The sequence below is a fragment of the Elaeis guineensis genome, chromosome 7 (genome assembly GCF_000442705.2).
Source record: "Elaeis guineensis isolate ETL-2024a chromosome 7, EG11, whole genome shotgun sequence".
NCBI lineage: Eukaryota > Viridiplantae > Streptophyta > Magnoliopsida > Arecales > Arecaceae > Elaeis > Elaeis guineensis.
In genome coordinates this window covers 62256912-62270064 of record NC_025999.2, presented here as the reverse complement: position 1 = coordinate 62270064, position 13153 = coordinate 62256912, and the positions used below count along the sequence as shown (strand labels likewise).

At 35.5% G+C, this 13153-nt stretch overlaps 1 long non-coding RNA gene across 1 annotated transcript; it reads right to left on the bottom strand.

Moving 5' to 3' along the window:
* Positions 1 to 697: 697 nt before the first annotated feature.
* LOC114913174 (uncharacterized) lies at positions 698 to 12438 on the bottom strand. The gene is made up of 4 exons (XR_003799217.2): positions 11904 to 12438; positions 2310 to 2416; positions 1920 to 1976; positions 698 to 1830 (listed from the first exon to the last, which is right to left on the bottom strand). It is a non-coding gene; the product is annotated as an uncharacterized lncRNA (long non-coding RNA).
* Between the last annotated feature and the right edge of the window lie 715 nt (positions 12439 to 13153).

Here is a 13153-nt window from a genome sequence, read left to right as displayed (position 1 = left end):
TATTATTATATTATATTTAATATATGATAATATGATATATTATCATATATTAAAATATTATTATATTATATAATATTGTAATATAATATAATATTATACAATAATACAACATTATAATTTTAATGTAATTTATTATAATCTCTTATAATAATAGATTATAATATAACAAATTATATTATATTATTATTAAAAATTATTATATTAGATTATATTTTTATAATATGATACTACTAAAATGGATTATATTATATGTTTATAATATATCATAATATTTATTTATGATTATATTATATTTATAGTATAATAATATGATATGATATGATATAAAGATATAATTATAAAATTTGTTGGTAGATATTTTGGCCATCAGAAAAATTTTATTTAAATTAAAACAGCTTTCTAACATTGACTAAAAAGTATTTTTGAAAGAAACTCTAAAACAGAATTTTCTCAAATAGATCTTTTCAGTTTTCTAGCAAAACTAAAAATAACACCTTAATTTTTTACCAAATACCACCATATCATCCAAAATTAATTTTGAAGGATCAGAAAATACTTTCTAACGTTCCAAAAGCTTTGCCAAACAGAGTCCAAACAAAATAAATCTATAGTCATATCACACGCACCACCAAAAACAAACAAGATTTCTACCAAGAGATCATAATTGAAACTATATATTAAAAAATAAAGAAACAAAGAAACCAATTATAAATGGAATTCACATGGAATCCAAAAATGAAATCATACCGCTTTCCAGAAATCTTTTAAGTGCAGCTAGGCCCTCCATCTACCTTCTTGTTCAAGCTGAGACAGATGTTAAAGTAGTGGAGAAAAGCCACAAGATGGTTCGACTCATCTGATTCCTACCCAAACAGAATTAAGACTTCAGAGCCTATAATATTTTCAGAGAAGACCTCAGCAAGATCACCAATCCCAAACTTGCATCAGAATATTTTACTCAGACAGCCCGCTAAATATAGTCTTAAACCACAATCTCCTTCCTCAAAAGATGGAGACAAACAGACATTTCTGTCAAATTCCTAGGTTTTTATCTTCATTTGACTGAACTTGACAGCTGGTGGATTTGAAAACCACGTTTTCTTCTAATCCCCCACCACGTGCAGGTGATAGAAGACTCCGGCGTCAACATGCAGGATGCTTGGTTCCAGCACTGTAACCGGAAAGAAGTGCAGATAGAACTGTTCTTCTACGGAAGGATACTTCACATTCTTTTGTTCCTTTTGGTGAGCACTTGCATATACATATCCACATAGGGAAAGAAAAATGCAACATCAGGATGTTGCAACATAACCAAGCACTTTACTGCAGATAATTTACCAGTATCTGTTCATGATCAGCGGTTGCCTTTCTGCATCTTGAACCCGGACACCGGCTTTGAGGGATTTGAACCAGAAGAGCCTGCAAAACAACATAGTTTCATAACGATTTGAAGTAGCCATCTGAGCAACCTAGGTTCAGCTGATTAAGTATAATTCCTCTGCAAAGATCAGATGCTGGACCAGTTCTGTTGTGCCGGACGAGCAATGCTGGAATTTAGCTGCTAGAATTTGTAGCAGAAGAATAGCAAAAAGGAAAATTCACAAAAGGAATAACAATTTTTTTATGTCACCAATAGTTCAAAGTGGTAGAGGAACCAGAGTGCAACCCACAGTCCATGGAATATATGTAACACCTCATTGTAGGGGTCCCTGCTTGTGTTACTGCAAAAAAATTGGAGAGCTGTCAGTGTACCTGGTCCAGGGTGGTGCTTTTGGTTGACTGGATGGGTGCCAGTCCATGACTATGCTCAACAATAAATCCTGTAAATGCCTGCACATGGCACTCAGTATACTCATAATGAGATTGAGATTCTAGACATGAGTGGAAGAATTCAAGGCATAGAAGGAAAATAGACACACCCTGCGACTACTTGAGCCAATCTTGGAAGCTTGTCTTGCATAATTTTCAGAAGAATCCTGCAAAATTGCTCCTGCATCAGTCATCAGAATTGACCAGACGAGCACGCTAATGAAGACACTGATCTCAATAAAACCAGAAACCAGAATGGGTACACGATACATATAAGCATGTTAAGAAGAGAATCATAGTTTCCGACTGCTTCAATAAATTTAAAAATTTCCATGTGATCATGGAGAATCATCATCCAGTGACAACACAAGTGCCTTCTACATTCATGCCAGCCATCTGTGCTGGCTTATGATATGTACTCTAAAGGTCAAATACAATTGTAACCAAAAAGAAGTCAAATACAATTCAATAAAAATCCAGGAATCAATATAAACACTTGCCTCCAGCTTCAGAACAGAAGCTTGGTGAAGATTTTCCTTTGGCTCTGATGGCAATGGAGAGTTCTGTACACGGTGAGGCTGTTCTTTGTCGCTCTGAAAGGAAGCAGCTGAAAGAAGAACATGACAGAAACCAGTCAAGAATAAAATTCAATGTCAACATTATGGTGCTTTAGCCAACTTAAAAAATTATCTCAGCTGGTTGGCAATGCTCCTCTCTTTGGAGAAGTCCTTGGTTTGAGCCAGGAAGTTGACGCACACCATATATCCCCAGAAAAGGGAAAATGTTACTTATGTATTTTCGCTGATAGAAAATGGAAGTTATGTTGGAGTAACACGTATCAAAGGCTAAACTGGGAGACTTCGGTGGGAAACGTTTGTGTATATGGACTTCTATACCTTGACCATCTCTTCTCACAATATTGCAATATTTGTGGTTCACCATCTTAATCATTAAAATATAGTAGCATTCAACAAATCATTATATAGTAACAACAAAGTTACAGAAAATGCTGGTTAGGGTCTTGACTCGAGACATGCAATGCAGCCAGATGCTGTGGAATCTCTTGGGTTCCTGATAAGCTTCAATTTCGACAAGAAGAAGCACATGGTAAATTTAGAAAGGCCATAATTTGCGGTCTGAGTCGTGTCAGAGATTATCAGAGATATGCATAGCTTCTTAAGATATTTTAAAAGAATATTTAGAAATCAAATCTGTCGTCTCCATGGGTTTTACCAGGGTCTAAGAAATGGAAACTTCAGACAGGACCAGTAATGACATTAAAGTTTACTTGGGCAAGTCAGCTCAAAAACTCAAGACAAGTTGTGGCTCCAAAAGATAAGATAGAAAACATGCTAAAATCATTAGTACTCATCATTTTATCAAATGTAAGTTTTAGTTACTATCTCCAAATTATAGTACACTGTTAAACATCTTTTGCATTGAAGTGTATGTTGTCTATATAATTGGGACTTAAAAAATGTAGCATTGAAGTATAATATATTCATTCTTCCATCTTCTGGACCTGGAGCCTTGTCTACACATTATTCATTCAGGAAAATTTTGGCTAATGCCAGAAATTCAGAATTCAGAGAAGTCACTTACCAGAGAGAATTCTTTCAGACAACAGTAATTTAGAGTATCATTTGACCAATGAAAATGAAAATAACTTGAGAATTTTTCAGTAATTGAAATATCATTCCTTTATTTGAAACATTACAGCAATGCAAAATTCTAGTTATACGATAAGACTTTATGATATTATTTTTGCAAATATTGTAAATATAAGATTTTGTTTATGCAGATTTTGGAGCAAAAGGCCACAACAAAGGGCCAAATGTAAATAATAGCTACAGCTTTGAAACAAACAAGCAATCCAAGAGCAGCACTAATTCAACTAAAAACTTAGCTGTGATGACTCAAGACATCATCCAAAAAAAGCTGGCCAAAGAGTACTATTTGGATTCATTGACCTTATATAAATATCCAAGACCTCAGCACATAACATCCGTAGGACTAGATACATGCTTGCATAGGTTCTAGCATACGTCCCTCATTTAAGCCTTAATATCTTTGCGAGACCATCCAAATCTAATCAAATCTAATCACAAACACCACAATTAGCTTGTAGTCAGCCTCAATAGGGCCCGTGCCGCAATGTCCCCTAGCCTATATGGGCCATGGGCTAATTATGCTCTGATACCATTTGTAACGACCCAAGATCTCATCCAGAAAAGCTAACTAGAAGATATTATTTAGGTTCATTAGACTTGTATAAGTACCTAAGATTTCACCAGTAATATAACCGATAAGAATTGAAAACATGCCTTCATGGATCCTAACATACTCCCCAGTTTAAGCCCTAGTTTCCTCGCGAAGCTAAGAATCTAAACCCAATCAAAAGAACCATGATCTGCCTATGTCAACTACAAAATGCCCATGCTGCAGTGTTCCCAAATCTACATCAACCATGAGCCAAATCTACTTTGGTACCATTTCAAACAACCTTGGACCTCAATCAAAAAGGCTGACCAAAAGATGCTATTTGGACTCACTGCACCTATAAACATACCCAAGATCTCTTTAGCACATAACCAATATGAGACTAAACATATGCTCAAACAAGTCTACAAGTATTGTAATAACCTAAGACCTTACCCAAAAAAGCTAGCCAGAAAGGTGTTATTTGGATTTATTGATCCTATATAAGTACCCGAGATCTCCCAAACATATAACAGATGTTGGACTAAATACATGCCTACATGCAAGGTTTTGTACCCCAACAAGATGGAGGGCATCCTAGTCGTCTCATCTTGTTCCTATAAGAAAACGGAATCAGGATGAGGTCGAGACTCCGAAATCCATCTATATGCAAAGAGAAGAATAAAGAGGAAAGAAAGAAAGCAAGATGAAAGGTAAAAAGTAAAATGAAAGAAGAAGAAAAATGAAAGAAAGAAAGGAAATGACAAGCAGAAGAAACGAAAAAAGAAAGAAAGGAAAGAGAAAGAAGAAAATAAAGGAAAAAAGAAAGGGATAAGAAAAAAGGAAGAAAAGAAAGAAAAGAATGAAGAAAAGAAAAAAAGAAAAAAGAGAAAGAAATAAATAAAAGAAGGGAGAAAGACGGAAAATATCTATCGGGACGCATGATCGAAACGGCTGCCAAGATGAGACATGACAGTGGAGCATCTCGTTTCGTAGAGATATCGAGGCACCTCCACTCTATGGGGTTGAAAACCTTGCCAACATGAGTCCTCATATTAGCCCAATTATCTTCTTTCCGCTTGAGAAATAACCAAATCAAAATAAATACGTTAATCGATAGCATTAACTATAACTTTACTGGACATTTGTGATGCATACAGCTGTAGTATCGATGTTTGTGATTTTCCATCTGATTAAAATATCTTGTTGACCTCAGAAAATGATTTTGATGATTATAAAATATTAGAGTATGAAAATGATCTAATGTCTTTGAAGTTTGCTTTAGGAATGATTACGTAGGATGATAACTCTTTTGACAAGCCTTGAGATCTCCTGGAAGGAGTTTGAATCAAGAAAAACCAAGTTTGGAGATGGCTCTTATAAGAAAAGCAAGTTTGAGGAAGTCGAGTCAACTCTTGGTCTCAAAGAGTCAACTCTAGCATATTTTGGGATTGGCACATAGGTTTGGCATGCTGGTGAGTCGACTTGCGGAAGTCTCGAGCCAACTCTCTTATTGAGACATAAAGTAGTTTTTTTGACACACCTACAAGAGTTGACTCATGGATCTGACGAGCCAACTCCTGAACGTGGACAAGTCTACTCACATCTAGCAAGCAGACTCTCTCAGGAGAAACAGAAAGATGAATTTTAAAGATCTGACGAAAAGAACACTTATGAATGGCACAAGTCAACTCATGGACCCCGACAAGTTGACTCATGACCCTTCGAGTCGACTCCTGATCTTATGATAGGTCTAACGACTAGTTCTGCAGTAGGTCCACTTTCGTCCAGATTTTTTTCTAATGGCTATATTTCATCTCTGATGGTCAAAAATGACTAGAAATAGGTTCAAAAGTAATTAAATTTGATGAAATTTAATTAAAAAGCAAGAGAAACTAAGTGAATACAAGAGAGAACGCATTCAAAGCAAAAAGAGGCTTATTTTCAGCATCCACTGCATTCAAGAGAGTTCAACCACTTTCTCTTAATTCTTATAAGGACATTCAAGGAGGAAAGAGTGAGCATTGAAAGCAAGCATTCTAATCTTCTCCAAGCAAGCATCAACGACAACCATCAGCTCATCTAGAAGCTTTTTATTGTGTTGTAAAATTTTCTTCTTATTGAATTTTCTATAACTAGTTTCAAAGGGACTGAAACTTGGCTAAAGGTTTGATCTAAATCTAGTAATTAGATTGAGAGCCTAGGAAAAAGACTTATAAAGGTTTTGATTGGTTGATCTGGATAAAACCAATTGGATTGTTTGTGAGCCTGGTAAAACAAAGTTGCTGTATTCCGCAGGAATATAATGAAATTCTCAAGGGACAACTTGGAGAGTGGACATAGGTGCTTAGTGTGCACCAAATCACTATAAAAATTTGTTGTATTTGTGTATGTGGTTCTCTTTCTCTCTATCTTGCATTTATTTCTCTTTACATTCACTGCACTTCACTTGAATTATTTTGTAAAATTGTATATACTTGTTTGAAAATTTTGAAACCTTCCCTGCTCTTGGGTTGTCTAGCTGGGCAACATATCTCATATTATTTAGAAAATCTATTAAATAAACTAATTTTAGGAAGTATGCTTTTATTTTTTTCTCTCATTTACTATATAAGTGGGATTATATTATTTAAAATGGGATTATGGGAGTAGTTAACTGTCCTTAAGCGAAGTATATTAATAATGACATTGCCGTTTGGTGGCTCCACTCATCGTAGCTTCAGAGGCTGCCCTGAAATGCTCTCTCTCCAAACTTAATACCACTACAAGACTTCGAAATTTTTCTTACCATCTTCCTTGCTCTCTTGCCCAATTACCGCCTAACCTTAAACTCCAAATGCCCCATGCCTCAAGGCCCAATCATGCCAAGCCCCCCGACTTCTCCTCCTTCCCTCCCTCTTATCTTCCCTCAATGGTGCACTGCAACAATGGTGGTGGGGCTCAAGCTGTCTCACTTCTTCCTCTCCCTTCTCAACACTACGTCAGCAGTAAGAGGCATACGGTCTATAACACCAATGAAAATTAAGAGAAGGCCATCAAAAATAAACACTTAATACAGGAATCAAGCTTCTCTTCCATCCACGCTATCATCAATATCCAATGCTATTTTTGCATCCCATTTGTCAACTATTAACATGCCCAACCAATTCATGATCAAGCTAGCTTGTTAATAGATAAGCCAAGATTCAGCTGGGATATCCTAGCTTATGATGAGCTCAAGTCAAGATTGAGCTAGCCCTATAGCATCTTGGACCAAGCTCAAGCTAGGGCTACCTCACTCATGTTTAGCTTCTTTATACCCCTTATAATAATAGTCATCTCCCCTAAATGTTGCTAGCATTTGGTCGACAGACATACTTGGCTGCAACAAAGTTGCTAGAAACCTTGGAAACCACTAATTTTAGTAGGTAAAAGTATACCATATTGAATTGTAGTTGTATGACATGAAACATGACCACAAGTATTGAAATAGGTAAGACTAGCTCATTTCTCCTATTGACTTGGTTGATCCACTGAAAGTTCAAGGAACTTGGAAGTCAAACTTAAATTTTTAAACCAACCTAATACATACAAATTTTTCGAAAGGTTTACAAATGATCCAATCCAACTCAACCAAGGCTTCACTCAGATTGGCAAGATGTAAGGCCATGACTTTTCCATTCCATAAATTTAGGTGATTGTTGAAGATACCTTTGAATTTTTAGTTTCCTTTTTTCTTTTTAAGTGAGATTTGGGAGAGATTCAAGAGATATGACCCTTTTAGGAGTCCTTAGAAATATAGGTGATCTACTTCTTTGATATAAAGAGGAGAAGCTAGATGAATGATTATTCTGAAGCTTGTTTATTACTTCTCTCTCTATTCTAATCTCTTTCTATCATCTTCTTCTAACCCTGGTCATCTTCCTCTTCCCCCTTCCAAGCCCTTTCACTCATACATAACCTGCCATCTGCACAATTCTGCTATCCACTGGGCCCTTGTAACCAGCAAAGCTAATCACAACAATCAACCGAAACCTTCTGATTAACCTAGATAAAATCTACATCCACCAGTGTTTCATTTTGCTCCCCATCAACCAGCACCATGGTATCACTTTCATACATCAAAACCTAGTCCTAGGGACCATATAATACAACAATCAGAAGAACTTCTTTCAGTACTTCAAATTCCCTTTTACAGATTATAAATTTAAAAGAAAAGGCAACAGATCACAGTAAGCAATCGCTACACAGCATTATGTTCAATGTGTTTACATATAAGTTCGATATAATGAGAGTGAAATTTCAGAGTGCTAATTACATAACATGACTCAAAATTACAAAAATGAATGGTTAATAAATTGCATTCAAATCCCACCAATACAAACATATTGTAAGACAAGCAATATGGGTCATGACCCAACCCATCTAACCTATTTAAGAACTATTTAACCCATTTAAAACCTTCTTAACCCACTTCTATCCCATTTAACCCAACCCACTGAACCTGTTTAACCCGTTTGAATCCATTTAATCCATTAAAAACCCATTAACCTGTTTAACCTTATTTGAGATGCTTATTAAATGAGTTATGTGGATCAGATTGGGTTACCTATTTACCCAACAGGTTAGGTTCCGATCCAAATTTTTGACCTAGTTAACAAATTTTTGACTCAACTTGTATATGCCTAAATTGCCACCCCTAACCTAAATATCCAACATACGTTGGATCAACGTTCGTCATCTCAGTATTGGACCCTATACCAATACCATCTTATTATAGTTTAGAGATGTGGTATAATACAGGACAGCAAAACATACCGAGTATTAGTATGATACAAGATTGCATGCTAGTTCGATAATCATACCGTATGGTATTGACTGGTACAACAAACTTTTTAGATGATACCATCTTGAGAAAAATCTCTTATGGACAACAAATAGCAATCAAACTATATATCTTCTCTAGTTATCCCCGTCTTCAATTGTCAACATTAACCGCAATCTACTGTGCAAGACTTGCTATGAATTATGATTCTTCCTTACCTCCTGCTTCCAAAGGGAGCATTAATTAGAGAAAAGTAATAGTGCTAATAGCCAACAAAAGATATGCATGGTTCTAGAATGTCAAGAATTTATTTCTACTTAGTTCTACTTGAAACATCAAATTAGACATCCCACGGCTCCTCCTTTCTCACATTGTATCTTTAAGAACTTTTGAAGTTAATGGTTACTACTAACTTTCCCTCGTTATTGTACTAAGGTGACTATTGGTTTGAATTCATCTTATGACCCCTTTATTTATGCTGTGTATAAAGAGTTAGTTTTCAAACTATTTGGGTTTCTTTCAAACCATCATGTCTCCCATTGTGAAGTTGTGTATCCTTTTTCCATGCAATATTTCTTGTTTGCTCGTCATTTCTATCATAAACTACCTTCAACACTTGGTCCTTGAACTATTATATAATCTCTTTCAATGTTTGGAGGTTTTTCACACAATAATGTTCGACAATCAACATTGTCTTTTTGAGCCACTAACCCTCCTCTTTTTTAAAATCTACCTTTTAACATTTGCCTTGTCTTTTGGATGCAACATATTTTTATCTGTCTGGTAGATATGTTCAATTGGTTAGGGCGATAGCATGCCAAGGTGGTCTGTTACTTTGCACTGCCATATCTTAAGCTGCAAGTTGCAGAGTCATCATGATAATTACAAACCAAAAAATTATTTCTTTTTCTTGCCTGACAACCAAATTTCAGGGAACCTGGTTTCATTTTTGCCTCCAGTTCCACATCAAGTGTGAAAAGAATATATGCAGACTTATTGTAACATTGAACTGGTGAAGCTATACATTTGTCCATGCTACATCCAATGAACATCTAGATGGATATGAACCTCTGCCAAAGCTTGTAGTGTGGCCCAGACAAGCACAGCCAAGTATTGAATATCAGATTGAGCAACTGCAAACTAGCTTAGCCATAACTTATGCTTGGTAACAAAGGAAGATATAAAAATTATGTTTTCACAAGGAAAAGTACCATTCATTCAAGAATTATGAGCAACATTGTCAACTGCTAAAGCATCTGTGTCACTAGTTTAAGCTAGTTCAAGGGCAGCACATTCATTAGAAGCTATGCCTAATCTTCAGTCTTCCATTGTTAGATCAATAACTGAAGATATATCTGTTCATACTATAGTAATAAGCTACTACAAAATTTCTTGATGGAGATTCAAGTTCATGTCATGATACATCAGAAAGCTGCAACTTAGAGGCTACTCTTATATTTAATTTTAGTTGTCAATCTGCTGTATTTTCCTTTTCTTTCTAGTTATCTTTCTAGTTATCTTTAGTTTCTCGTGGGCTATTCTGAATAAAGGGCTGATAGCAAAAGATCATGGATCTTATTTGACAGCTTTATGGCCATGATTTCTGGCTGGGGGTCAGGGGTTGTGGTAAATAGGTTTGGGATTACAGAAAAGTGTTAGGGTGTTTTCTTGCTATAAGCAAGGGTACTGTTTGCACGATAGACTTGGACAGTTGATCAATGAAGATTGGTAATCTACAGAATATATTCCTCTTGTTATGTCCTGATCCCATAACTATGGCATTAGACCTTCAAAACCTAGGTGCAATTCTTCGGCCAAGGTGTGTGTAGTAGCTCTTCCCTATATCCTTCTTCTTTTGCATTTGTTTAAACATATCCTACTCTTTTCCTAATTGATCTTGATCATAGATATGCCTTTATTTCCTATAGCTCTTTCATTTCATTTAGATGTCATAATTTTATTAAACACATGCATATTACATAATAAATCAATAAATCATGATTTTCTTAATTCACTTTTTGTTCAAAACATAGTTTCATAAATTATGCATAATTCAAAGAATAATATATGCTTTCAAAATAATTATGAAATATCTCGAAAAAACAGTTCATTACTTAACTCTCATAGAACACTAAATGAACGGATCGATTAACCTTGAGGGGATTCTTCAAAACTTATTACTCAAAATTATATTCTTACATTAATTCTAATTCATAATTAAATCAAAATAAAATTTTTAAATCAAAACCTTCCATCGGAATCAACTCAGTTTCAAAGGAACAGATCGGTTCATAAATCATATAGAGAGAATATCGGAGGAGAGAGAAATAAGCTAATCAAACGACACTATCCAATAATCCGATCGATTGAATCAGGATGATTTAATCAAATCATAGTGGAATTAGTATATAGATAGTTCAATACAAATCATGAATGATCAAGTCTAATGATATCTGTATCTAGCCAAGAGGGTGCCGGCATGCTGTCCAACAGTCGCAGATCAGGATCTTCTTTGCTAAAGTTAGATCAATGATCAATAAAAAGAAGTCCTTCACTGGACTAATCCTAGAGAGAAAAACTTTATAGAGAAAAAAATCCATCAAGAAAGAGAAATGGCCTTGAGAGAGCAAATTTTAGAGAGAGAAAGTACAACTTCTAGTGAGAGAAAGTGGGTATTCAAACTCAAAGAAGGGAGAAAGGAAAGAGAGAAAAATTCCCTCTCTATTTTCTTTTCCCTTTTTTTTTTTCTTTTTTTCTTATTCTTCTTCCTCTTTTCTTCCGGTGGCTTCTATGGCAAAAACAGGGGACTTTTTGGTCCCGTTTGTTCTTCGGATCAGAGGCAATGGCGGGAGCGGCTGTGACTGGCGGCAGTCGGAGCTGTTGTAGTGCATCCTAGGGAACCTAGACCGACAGTCGGCGGTGACCACCAGCGCCGAAAAACCAAAAAGAGGAGGGGCGGAACCAAGGGAAACAGGGGAGGTTTCCAAACCTTTTTTTTTTTTTGGCGGTTCCCGACGAAATCCGGTCAGCGGTGATGTCCAATGTCATAGGAAGAAGGGGAAAAGAGAGACAAAGGACGGATGGGGCTTACCTTGAGCTCTGGCAATCGATTTCAGGCGGGCATGGTAAAGGGCTTCCGTGAAGAAATTTCCGGTGATCCCCGCCGAATTGGGCCTTCGGTTCTTGATGGGAGGAAGAGGGAAGACCCCTCCCCTTTAAATAGGGCTGAAGGGGAGGAGTTCCACTCCTCCCCATGGAGGATTTTCGACTCCGTTGAGGAGTCATTTGGGAAGAAGACTTCTAATCCAATAGCCCTTCTTTATTCATCTCTAGCTGTCATGGATCCATCTTCTCATTTTTCTTACCATATTCTTTATATGATGCCACAATATAGATATTGTTGATGATGCTTCTCAACAGCAGAAGAAGACACATGCATCTATCAGTGAGATTAGCAGCAAACATGTTCCTGAAATGGAATCTTGGCTCTTCTATTTCTTGCATCAAATCCATGGTCACATGAGTTTATTGCATGAATGCCATTGAGAGCAACAAGCAGCATGATGTCGAGGTTCCTTTGACAAAAATAATAGCAGAAGGGGATGTAGACAAAAATAGCATAGAAGTTCTTCAACATTTGATGCTATGTAATATAAGAAAATAATAAAAACAGAAGAAACTTTTAAAATTTTTGAGTATCACCATTTATTGAATCAATTTGCTTTGTTCTCTCTCCAACTAGCTCCTTTCTCTTTTATTTTTTCTTTTGCAAACCAATGCTCCTTTCTCTTTTATTTTAACGAAAATTTTCATTCTAACAATCTACTGGAATGGTAATTTTTCCACTTAATCATCTCTTTCTGCCATATCTTGGCCCTACAAGCTACCTCTTCTTGCCATATTATAAAAACATCCCACCTATATAGTTCTGTTTGACTAACAACATAAAAAGTGACAGTAATTGCTTAAATGAGCCATCTTTATAACATCAGGGCTAACATTGTGACTTATGAAAAACTTGAGGCTCAAATAACTTTTAACCCAAACTTCAAAGACTAATTTAGTAATTAAGCCCCCCAAAAATATAAAAGTTCCACTTAGAATAGCTTTTCTCCAAGAATTCTACTGGAATGATGTTAGAAAACTATTTTTGATTTAATAAAAATATATAATTATCAAAATATCCATAAGTATTGTACATTATAATATTATAGTAACATTATAATCACATAATACTGTATAATACTAATATTAATATGTAATAATAATTAAAGATATTATATTATTATAATTTTATTAGATGTATTAGATATATCATATCATATTATATTATTATACTAT